The sequence below is a fragment of the Gambusia affinis genome, linkage group LG01 (genome assembly GCF_019740435.1).
Source record: "Gambusia affinis linkage group LG01, SWU_Gaff_1.0, whole genome shotgun sequence".
Taxonomy (NCBI): domain Eukaryota; kingdom Metazoa; phylum Chordata; class Actinopteri; order Cyprinodontiformes; family Poeciliidae; genus Gambusia; species Gambusia affinis.
This window is the reverse complement of record NC_057868.1, coordinates 39,147,102-39,159,823: the sequence shown is the minus strand read 5'-3', so window position 1 is coordinate 39,159,823 and position 12,722 is coordinate 39,147,102. Positions and strand designations below refer to the sequence as shown.

At 38.5% G+C, this 12,722-nt stretch overlaps 1 protein-coding gene across 1 annotated transcript in view; it reads left to right on the top strand.

Moving 5' to 3' along the window:
- Positions 1 to 12,722, top strand: part of xkr7 (XK, Kell blood group complex subunit-related family, member 7) — a 72,671-nt gene that overhangs the window by 47,291 nt on the left and 12,658 nt on the right. The gene's annotated exons all lie outside the window — the stretch shown is intronic.

Below are 12,722 nucleotides of genomic sequence, written 5' to 3'. Positions count from 1 at the left end.
AACCACACAACTGTGCAGATCCGGTTGTTGGTTTCTATCCAATTCTAATGCAGCTCATTTTATCTCGTTCCTCCTGCTGCTGTTTATTTTTCTGCTGCAGTACGACCACACTTCTTATTCCAACAGAATCAACCGAACTATAAAAAACAGAGGCAAGGAGAATATAAGAGGAAGACTTCATCATCAGACTTGTTTTCTGCAAACACTGAAAGATTTTTATGAGGAGAAAATCTTCCATGGCAGGGATTTTTCAGTCAGGATCAACATGTAACTCAGGATTAGCCACCTGACGAAGGAACAGAGGAAGGAAAGTTGGTCTCAGCATGATCAGAAACTAACTACCAGAGGACAATGGGCATCTGGCTGTGCAGGAATTTTCAACCAAATGTTGAGGAAGAGAACTTGGAGACTATTGTGTTGAAGAACAAACAGAATCTTTGGTGCTTTGCTTCATATTTGATGCCTTCAGAAGTCAGTGTGTCTTTCAGGTGCCTCGTGATACATTCCCCTAATAAAAATATAATAAACTAATCCTTTACTTTTTATTAAACCTTTGAAAAGAGAGAAAAATTTGTAATTTATTTCTGTCCATATGTTTTTTTTTCTCTTTTCTTTTTTCTGAAATTTTTAGTATTTGTAGGAACATTTTCTGATTTAATAACTAGAAGTGGTGCTTCACATTTAGAAGCCTGGTGTGTTCTCGCAACGCGGAACAGAAACAAAACTGACGTCACTATTTGGACCTTAGAAGAAACAACCAAGAGTCAATTATTACCTCTAGAAACCACAGATGAGGCCCAAAATCTTTGTGTAGTGAAAAACTCCGACCTTAACTTGAACAGACACATAAAAGCAGTTATAAAGTTGGCCTTCTGTCACCTGGAGAACTTTTCCAGATTAAACAGGATCTAGAGAAACTCAGGTTTTCTGGTTTTGGTCTGCTCTTCATCCCCAGAACCAGAACCAAATATGGACAAGCAGCATTCAGTTTTTATGCTTCCAGAAAACTGGAAAACTACTGAAACACTGAGTTCCTATAAATTAAAAACCTATTTGTTTAGGGTTGCTTTTAGGACGTATATCAATTCTTATCTGGACTAAAACTCTTTATTACTTCTTATTTTTCCACTGTGTTGTAATCTTTCTTTGTATATTTGTTTATGCTTTTGTTGCTAAAATGAGCTAAACAGAATAATTTGACTGGACGGGTTCTGATGGGGCAGTAAACCATCTGCATCAGTCTGACTCTAGATTTCCCTCATATTTTGTCCTAATATTTGCACATTTTTGCTTGAATATGCACATATTTCCTCAGGTATTTTCATATGTGCATATGAGACCCAAAAATAGTCAGTCCAGCACAGTGGAAGCAGTATTTCTCAGGTTGCGGTAGCCATGGAAACAGTAATCAAACTAGACCAGGAAAATGTGTGGGTAGGGTTTAGTTTCCTATTTCTACAGATGTAGTCTGGATGAAGCCAGTTGATGGTGTAGTTTTGATCAGACGTGCTGCGCTTGAGTTTCGGTTTTTAGTTCTGGATTCTGATTTTAGTCGATTCTGTTTATTATTTAACACAAAAGAGAAGTATGCACCATCAGTTCTTTAGTAGAGGTAGTAGGTTTGAGTTTGACAAAAATAAAAAAAACAGCAATTAGAAGATTGTTCCCTGTAATACCTCACATCATATAGATCTAACTTGTATCTGTTTATCGTTAAACTCTGAACACATTCTTTAGGTTCCTCATTGATGCATTTAAAGATTCAGAGTTGATGGTGTTTTGATGTATTTAATGAGAAGCAAGTCAAATGCTGATCATCAATCAATCTGTGTTGCATCTCAGTTTTTAAGCTAATGATACAAAGTGACGGAGGTTTCTCACCCGAAACAATGGAGACACAAATACAAGAGAACATTGCAGTTCTTGTTTTGAAACTTTGTGATTTATGTCCCAAAAAGCCTGATTCAGGTCCATGACTGCATTCATTCCTGTTTGGTCCACTTTAGTCAAAATTGTTTCCCTAGTCTGGTTTGTTTGGGGAGGTGTGAATGCAAAATTTACTTCTGACTAAAAAAGCAAACTGGTTTTCACTGGTTAAAGTGAACTCTGCTGCAGTTTTAATGTAGATGCAAGCGAACAAGAGGCCACACCAAACGCAGAAAGAGGACTACAGCACAGGGGATTCTGGGTAATAACAACCAAAACAAATGTGCTACACTAGCACTAACAGGATAAATGGTTCCCGTTTTTTTTTTTTTTTTTTTTTGCCAAAGACAAAAGATCCACTGAAATCTGACGCCTCTTCATTTTTGTTTACATTTAACAAAGAAGGAAGTTTCTTTCAGTGTCTTCAGAGGTTTTAGTGTTGTTTCCTTCAGTGGTTCTTGGTGCAGCGCCTCCACAGGTCAGGAGGGGAACTGTTTTTTTTTTGTTTTGTTTCTACAGTGAAGTGTGAAAAAGAGAATGTAAGAAATGTTGCAGTTTTAGTCCCAAATCAGACCAGACTAAACATCCACATCCGTCTTTACTGAATCACCCAGATTTCTGTGTTGATTTGTCACCTGCTAAATGTTTTTGTTGTTTTTTCCAAACATTTGGGGTTTGGGTGTGTTTCCTCAGGAGAGTTAAGCTATCTTTCATCTCAGCTTTTATACATACTCTGCTGATTGGCCTGAGGAAGCGGCGTATTAATCCTTCTAACTGCTAATTTCCATTTTATTGCCACTGAGCATCTTTTCTGACACTTCGTTCTCACTTTGTCTTCCTTGCAGCATTGCTAAATCCACTTTGAGGGGGGCGCTGCATCAGCGGGCCCATATCCCCAATGTTTGCTCTTACCTGAACACACACACACCCACACACACACACACACACACACACACACACACACACACACACACACACACACGCACACGCGCACACACAGACACACACACACACGTGAGCTGAATCCACAAAAACTGACAGGCTCACACACGGACGCATCGTTTCTTTCTCTGCAAATTTCCAACACTCACTCTGTCGTTCAGATGCACGGCTTAAAATAACTCTTCCTCGCTTTCTGTCTCTCACACACAGACTCTCCTGGCACACACGCCTCAGTTGAATGGCTATGTGGGACAGCAGCTTGGGGATAGACAACTGATTCACTTTGAGTGGCGTGTGGATATTTATAGCTCCTGCGTGTGTGACAGTAGGTGATGAGTGCTGACTTCGTAATGGCGGTAAAAATGAAAAATAATAAAAATATTGCCGTGTGCAGCTCTGCCTGCCTCCGTGTTTTCCCGTGTGTGCGTTGTTACTTGTGAGTTTGTGTCTCTGTGAATGAGACGGTGACAGGCAGGTGATCAGCAGTGAGCATGCTCAGTCATCTGCTGGTACCTGTGACGTCTCCGTCTGGCGTAACCATGGCAGCGATGTGCTGGAGAGACTATATTAGACTGACTGCGGCGGCATCACTGACCTGCAAGATGCTCCACTAATAGCTGATTGTCCAACTCGTGGGTACATCTCCTCCTGAAATGTATTACATCATTATTGGCAACGTTTATGCGCACGGAAGCAATAGTCCAGTTACACTGTTTATTGAATTACAGAAAAAATATTCTATAATAGATTTTGCCACCTTCTAATGTCGTTCCAAATGTACTATCACAGCCAAATTCCTGGAAAAAAATCTCTTTTTGCAGCCAACTGACTGGATGCTTTGTTGTACTTGTGCTTTTTTTAATTCCGAGTAAACTCACAATCTGTTCAGGAGCATCGTGTGATGACCTGTGACCTGGAACAATATGACCTCAGTTAGTTCCAAATCAGTCGCTCTGTTCGGAGTTAAAGCGAAAATGATGTCAAACGTTTGTGCTGGTTTGTACAACAACAATTTTAGATATCAATAAATGTTTCCAAGGGTCATCAAAGGTCAACCAGACTTCCACATTTATAAAATCAAACAAATTTTGTGTCAATAAACCCCACTACAAAAAAAAAAAAGAAAAGTTGATATGTGGTAGCTTATTTTTTACGTCTTAAAAGCAAAATAACACAAGCAAAACATTTTGCTGACCAAATGTAGCACAGTTGATTGACACCATATTTTGTTTCATATCGTAAATGTGGACTGGTTGGATGACCTTTGATGACCTCTGGAATCATTTATTAATATTTTTAAAATTATAGCAGCACAAAGAAAAAATTTGCAGTAGAAAGCAGGACAGACATTTGGCACCAGCATAAGCAGAGCCTGTCGAGAACGAGAGGAATTGGCAGTTTTCCTCAAACGTTTGGTTGTTTCTCCTCCATTTGCACAGCTGCTACTGGAAGCTGCTGAATAAAAGTAGTGAACAAAGTAATTCTAAGTGATTTTACTTGATAGCATTAGCCAGATGTGCAAGAATACTTATTGTTTGCTTTTTGGTTTAACGTGGATTTGTTGCAGGTCTTTAACCTGAAGTTGACACTGGAAGCAGAGAAGTGAAGATGTGACAGATTCTAGTTGGTTCTTCTCGACCCAACAACCCTTTAGTGTTTGTAAAAACAACCATCAGCGCACTGGAAATCAGGAAGCAGGCCAATAGAAAACCCGATTTCTGCTGGATGCTGTGGAAAAAAATCATAACTTCTCTAAACGTCGCCTTCAGCTAGCAATCTTTGTCTAAACCAATCAAAATGTAATCATTTCATGTATGTGCTGGTTTATTTGTTGCTGGTAGATTCATATTTGTGTTGTGGTGAAGAAATAAGCCACTGAATAAAACATTTAGTGGCTCATGTTTTCTCCCAGTAGAAACTGTAGAATAGATATTTTTTGTCAGTTTGATGAACCTGAGGATCATCTGAGGTTAAGAAATGAAAAAGAAAGCTGGAGTGAAAACAGAGAATTGTGTAAATGTTCCTGCATATCATTTCTGAATGTACATCCTCACCTGGGAGGACAAGATGAGGAGGTGCAATTAGCACAAAGTGAGTCAGGTTTAACACATGAGCTGAGAATTAAAGGCATGAAACGATCAGGGGGGTGAAAAATGGAAAAATAAAAAAAGATCCAAATAAATTAAGAGAAATTAGAATTTGACTTTCAGCATCAGTCTTTTCTTCCCCTTTCCATTGTCACCGTGTCTGGATAATAAATATTTTTCTGTCTTCATCCACCCATCCGTCCTCCTCTCTGCTTCTCCCTTTCATTCTGATCGGTCCATAAACAGTGATTGATCAGCAGCAGCAGGAGCTCACTGATCATCACCTCCTCCGTCCCTCTTTCCTCTCTCCCTTCATTACCTTCTCTTCTCTCCTCCATTACCTTTTCTCCTCACCATCAATCTTCTCTCTGCTCCTCTCTCTCTGTCCCTCCTGCTCTCCTTCACCTCATCTTATGTTGCTTTATTACCTTTTTGTTGCTGCTGATGTTTTTTTTCTGTCCATACCTTGAAATTACCTCTTTTCCCTTTTGTGTTTCTTCTTATTGCTTTTGTTCAGTGTTTTTCCAGAAAACCCAACTTGACAGCGTTCTTTGTGTAAATGCTTTGCAAAAGTATTAATAACCCAATCCAACCACAAACATCACTGAATGTTTCTGTTCTTTATGCGTTAAAACTTTTTAAAACTGCTTTTCACTGCAATTACAGCTGGAAACATGTGAATACCTACAACAGAGCCATACTAAGAAAAAATAAATACAATTATGAGAACAAAGTTTTAAAATTACCATAATAAAGTATCAATATTATGAGAATAAAGTTTTGCAATAATAAAATTAAGAAATCCTGAGAATAAGCTGATATTTTGAGAATAAAGTCATAATATTATACAAAAAAATGTACAACAGTATTCTAAAGAATACGAATAAAGTCATATTTTGGTACTAAAATCACAGTAATACAAGATTAAAGCAATGCAATTACCAGTACAAAATCACAAAATTATGAAAATAAAGTCATAACATGGAAATATAGTCATAATATTAAAAGAATAAAGTTATACGAGAATAAAATACTGAGATGAAAGTTATATTGAGATGCTATTTTAGCCTGGAATAGCTTCACTAATAGGATTATTAGCACAACTTGAATATAACAATAGTTTTTCCAACATGTCATCAGATCATATTTTGAAGCAGAAATGAATCTTCTGTCGGCTCCAGTGGGCCGAGAGCAGCAGCTTCATCGTCCATCGCTGCTGTTTGCAGATTTATGGCAGAAATAAGCAAATACCAAAGTTCAGGCTCAGGACTTTTGTAAGCATGAAAAAATATTCATTGTGCTAAAAATTAACGCATTAATTAATCAAAATAGTCCCAGTGGACTGTTTTCATAAATTAGGTGCCTCTTGATCAGAGCAGAGACAGCAGCATTTCATTTTGGGGTACCACAGAAGAGGGGGTGGAATATGGATGCATGTATACTTTTCATATTTTATTTGTACAAACTTTCCTTCGTTTCCAAAGTTTCGCTGTACTCTGAACTCTTTTCTGATTAATAATTTAACCGCCGTACTTCACTTACTTTTCCTGGTTTCCACGTTCCTCTTTCACTTAATCCTTCACTTCCTGCTGCACATCCTCTGACTCTCCTCCTCGCGTCTCCTGGAGGTCGTCACACTGCACATCTTTTGCAGCTCCTGAGTGACGGATGCTGGAGCGAGAGGAGGAAGAGGAGGGAGGCGGAGCTGCGCAGAGATAAAAGATGGAGCGTGGGCCCTGGAGTGAATTGATAAAAATCACCTGCTTCACACACACACACACACACTTCCCAATTAAACACTTCAGTGCTTGGAGTGATCGTATCTGATCTGCAGCTTGGCAGCAGCAATCAGCACTTTTCCTGCACACACACACAAACACACACAAACACACACACACTAAATACATTCGCATAAACTTAAGCGTTTTGTCATTTCTTTTCATTTTCTTTGTTGGCACCACTTTTCTCCTCTTTCTCCTGTTCTTTGTCTCCCTATTTGTTCATTTCTTAGCTTCTCCTATTTTGGTCTTCATCTTATCCCAAGGCGCAATAAATGCATTTTTCCGTTTCCTTTTCAGCTCGTTTCTCTTCCTCCTCCTCTTCCTTCCAGTTTTTCCCCTGCTCTGTATCTCTTCCTCTGCCTTTTCTTCCTCTCCTCGCCCCGCACTCTCCTCACATAATCTCACATCCTCCTCTCTGCTTGCTGCGTTTTTCGCTGTGACAGTCTAAGTAGGTCGGCGGTGACAGCTGAGCTCCTTGCAGACTGAGAGAAGACGTTATTTCTGCTCTGTGTGGGTTTTTTCGAACATTCGCTGAATGGTTTGCGGCTCAATCTCGTTGCAGGTTTGGGAAGTAATGTGACCCATCAGATCTACCTCTGGGTCGTGGTTTCTGGCTCCACATGCGTGTTAAATGTCTCTTTGAGCAAACCGAGTTTGTGTTCACGTCAGCTCACAAAGTGGGTTTCACTCAGATGTTCAAACTCAACCAAATCATCATAGTTGCTTCTGAATTTCAGGAAAAGAGTGAATGATCAACTTCAGGACATAAAGTTCCTTCAAAGAGTTGTTACAATGAAAACCTGTGGGTTGGCCTGTACTAAAAGAAATCTGAAGACGTTTGTGAACACAGAAACACAAACTTCATAAAGCATTTTTGTCTAGTTTCTAGTGTAAATATCTTAGCACACTTGAAATAAAACAAAACTAACTTCCAAGTAACTTTCAAACAAGAAACTTGTTTTAAACCATTTCCTTAATATTGATGAAAAAGTTCTAGTTCTGCTGGCAGATTCTTCCAGTTCTTACAATATTTTCTTCCATGTTATGAATGAAATAATCATTTTTCATCAACACACAGTTCAACTTTATTCAACTGAAAAAAAAAACAAGTTGAGAAAACAGCTGAGTAAAATTTATCTGGAAATGTTCATTTAGGGAAGAGAAGTGTGCTAAATGTTTTTAAAATCAGCAGAAGCGCTAAACATAAAAATTAGCCTTGCTATCAGCACATTAGCAGATTAATTTGTACTTTCATTTTGCTGACTTCTACTTTTTATTTCATTTTTTGTCATTACAAATCATTTCAGTCATGAAAAATAGTTTCTAATTCTTGGATTCTTAATCAATAAATCCACATTTGGATTTTACTGTGCTATATTTTGTTGACTATGCGATGTATTTCTCCATGGTTTTCAAAAGTAGCATATATTTTTAAAGAGCTCATATCATCATTTTTACAACTCTTCATGTTCTCAGTTTATTTATATTAATTTTTATGACCAAGATCTTGGAAAATGTTAAAAACCAAAGCAAGAAGAAAACAGCTCTCGTCAGCTGAATACATAGGAACGATGACGTCACACTAGAAACGTCATCGTTTTGTCACTATGGCAGTAGGACTAACAGAAACGTCTGCAGCTGGAGATGACAAATTATTCGTTTTAAGCAAAAGAAAGGACAGTCATGTAATCAGATAATTTTTTTAGATTATCTAAAATCTAAAAAAAAAACGACACAATGTGACAAAGATGCCAGCCCAGATAAATCTTCACTGACAGTAAATTGACAAAGAAGCCGCAGGTTTCTAAGGAATCAAAAATAAAATAAAACAGTGATATTCACAAGGTTCGCCTAAAATGTTGGCGAGATTATTCTCTAAACCATCTAAAACATGAGGAACACTGACCCTCCTGTTTTCCATCTGGTTGTAAAATAAAACTCAGCAGCTTCACTTCAGTAGTTTTCAGTAATTCATCACAATTCTCTGTTTATGTGAAATTCCCCAGAGTCCTCCACTTGAGAGTTTAAATGGGAAGAACTGATCTGATTAATTTAGTTGATGCTTTTCTACTCTCCTGCAGCCACTTGTCACTGCAGCTGTGTGCTGTTTGCTGAGAGTGTTTTCTTTTTTTAACTGCTGCCAAAATCCTGGCACAATGAGAGCAGCGTGAATGAACCAAAACAGAAAAAGAGCCGACAGAGCAACCATCTGTCTGCCTGAAAATAAAACTGCTGCTGCTGCTGCTGTTGCTGCTGCGTTGCTGCTGCTGCTGCTGCTGCCGCTGCCTGCTGCTGCTGCTCCTGCTTCTTTGCTGCTGCTCTGCTGCTGCTGTTTTGCTCTGCTGCTGCAACGGCTGCTGCTTCTGCTCTGCTGCTGCTAGGCGGCACTGCTGCTGCTGCTGCTGCTGCTGCTGCTGCTGCTGCTGCTGCTGCTGCTCTGCTGTTGCTGCTGCTGCTGCTGCTGCTGGCTCCTGCTGCTGCTGCTGCTGCTGCTGCTGCTGCTGCTGCTGCTGCTGCTGCTGCTGCTGCTGCTGCTGCTGCTGCTGCTGCTGCTGCTGCTGCTGCTGCTGCTGCTGCTGCTGCTGCTGCTGCTGCTGCTGCTGCTGCTGCTGCTCTGCTGCTGCTTCATTCTTCACAGATTTCCTGGCCTCACTGACCCGTTTCACACTATCCTTCAAAAACATAATGCTCGCTGTCACCTTAAAGTTGCTGTCCGGTTTACTAGAATAAAACTCGCTCATAGGTTTAACCTCTGCTCTGCTGCAACAGTTTAACGCCGTAAAACAAGCTGCTCACACTGCAAAAACACAAAAGCTTAACAAACGTTTATGTTAATTTTCTAGTGCATATATCTTAGTACATTTGGAATAAGACAAAACTAACTTACAAGTAACTGTTCAGCAAAATATTGACGCTTGTTTTAAGCCATTAGTCTTTAATATTGAAATGCAAATATTCCAGTTATAACACAGATTTATTTATGTCACTGAATCAAGAGCTGCTGCAGATTAACGTCTGACCAATATGGACAAGCCAATCATGTTTTATAACAGCCATCTGAAGAAGGCAAGTGTGTGACCACACACACACACACACACACACACACACACACACGCACAGAGGCAATAAATGTCACTGATTGCTGGTGAGGTAATGGGCAGGTTGAGAGTCTCTTCAGTCAAGTGATGACAGCGACTGATCTGCAGGATTTATGGAAATCTGCTGGGAGTCAGTGAGTCAAGCTAATGAATCAGCTGGGTCAGAACCCATTGTCCAGTTTTATGGCCCAAAAGACGGAGAGGGAAGGTCACAGGTCAGAGGTTCAGTCAATTCAGGGCTTCTTTCATTGGCTCTATTTTGGCAGATTGATAGTAACAGCCAGTAAGAGTTGAGTTATCAACCTTTTGTCCATCCATTTTAGGATCATGCAGGGATTATTGCATGTCACCAAAGGTCGTTGGATGATCGGTGGAGAGGTCACCAGTGTCTTTTAAGCGCTTTATTAATCACTTTATAAATCATAAATTAGTGTAAAACATTTTCTATCTAAGGAAACCTAGCAGATTGCATAAAGTCATTGAGATGGATTAATTCCCAAAGGAAGGAAACAGTAAAACAGAAGAACAAATGTGGCTCCTATGGAGAGAAAATAGAAGGAGAAAGTGAGCTAATTATCTATGTCAAAAAATAAAAATAAAATAATGTTGTTACAGTTGAAGATTTAATTTTTATAATAGTAACGTTAACTTGTATATTTTGCTGTAAGAACATTTTACACGAATCAGCAAAGGTTTCTGGGACTTTTTGTTGACAATGTACACTAGAAAGCGGCCATGTTGGGCAGGGAAGATGAAGTGGATGGAACCTTTACTATAGCTGGAGTTTTACTTTTTATTTTGATTAAACATTTAGAGTATTTTGTTTCAGTCTTTTCCCACTTTACATTTTGTATTTTCTGTTAAATTCATGTTAAAGAATGGGGGTAAGCTGTCTTTGTCTTCATAAACTCATTTAAATCCAGTCCCATTTAACATCAATATCATTTGAGGAAAAGTCAAAAGATAAGTAAACTTAAAATGAAGTGAAAGTGGTTTTAGTTCAGATGGTCCAGTGGTTCTCCTCAGTCAGACGATTTGATTTGGTTGAAATATATCTGAAAAGATACCCAAGCTTTGGGTAAAAGTTCCTGCAAAATCATAACATCAATATATTTGGCTGAAATTTCTTGCAAAAATAACTTCTGATTAGTGCGATTAAACATTTAACATCAAATTGGACTGTGTGCCATTGAATCTAACATTTCTCTCTGGATTTACCTGAATTAATTTAATACATTCTGTATTTTTGGTCTGTTTAGAAACTAAATTTATATGAATAAACATAACTTAGATAAATGCGATGGATGGTAAGCAGCAAAAGCTGAAAGCAGAGCCAGTTAAAAGCTGAGTAGACGGAGGATCATGGCGACTGAATGGAGCAGAGGAGTGTCAACACTGCTTGGGCTGCACATTATTTGCAGAGCTACAGATTCCCAGCTGCCTTGTTGGCCCTCCTGCTTGTCCGTCACTCCGAGTGTTTCTGTGTTTTTATGCATTTGCACATATGAACATGAGACGCTGTAAGTTTCAGTCAGTTGACCAAGTCTATATGTGCCTCTGGGCATTTCGGCATGGTGCAGGATGGAGACTTTGTCACATTTGCAGCTGAGTGTAGGTGACAGTATAAGTATCTGTGGTGGAGCACAAACTGACCGGTTATTTTTACTCCTCCATTTAAAATCTGCTTGCAGATGCAGAAGTGCAGGATGTTCCTGTCATCGCGTTTTTAACTCTCCTCTTCAAGAGTTAAAACTCTGCGTCTCTCCTACTGCATTTCTCTCCTTTTCCCTCTCTGTCAGGCAGTTACATGTCATGATGATGGAGATAATCCAAACATATGCATGCCTGCACATATTTTGGTCTGATTGTTTGTATCTGCCCATGTTTGTCATTTTTTAACCTGTCAGTATCAGCTTGATATGTCAAATTTGTATCTTCTTCACGTTTGTGTTTCTCCAGGACACAAGATTAGCAATGTTCTGTTTGTTTAGTCTCATGTCTGCTATGGGTTTATTTGTTTTGTTTTATTTTTAAGCTGACAAAGGGGTGGGTTAGTTAGTTATGCTAACACTAAAGCACTAATCATAAACACTAATTCTGCTGATGCTAAAACGCTACACCAACACGGTATTTAGCAGAAGCTAATGCTAACTTCAATTCAAATTGTATCTTACCTTGAAAACCTACAAATCTTAAGCACCGATTTCATCTTGACATTATAATTTATATGTTCCATAAAGCCTTGAGATATTTAATTTATGTTTGTATATAAAGGGTGTCCAAACTTTTTGTCACAGGGGCCAAAATTGAGTCAAAAGTTATGAAAAAAAACAACCTAAAATCAGGCAAATAAGAGTCAGATTTTTTTGTTTATTTGTTTCTTTTCTAATTTTGAAATTGAAATTGTAGCTCCAAAAATTTGAAAGGGATTTAGTAATAAATATAATAATAGTAATAGAGAACGTCCACAAAAATAATAACTAGATAATAACCAGATTTCTACTCCTTTTTTTTTATCTAAAATGGCCAAATGACACCGCCATAAATTAGAAAAGCCTCTAGTTTTCAGTTTATTTTGCAGAACAAAATTATTTTCAGTTTCAAAAACAGAATTTGGTAAACTTTGGAACACATTTACTGTATTTTGTCACGTTTCATAAATTGAATAAAAGCTGATTTGGGCGCATAATTTCAGTAAAAATCTCTTTTGTTAAAGGTTAGATGAACACTTTGTGTTTTACATTTTCCACTGTAAGAAAATTACAAATAGTATCTGCAACTACCACCCATATTTGTATCATCTTTAAATTGCAGTTCAGGGCCGCACAAAATCAGTCCGAGGACCACAAATTTTGGACACCCCTGTTTCTGCTGTCCTTGTTTTATTT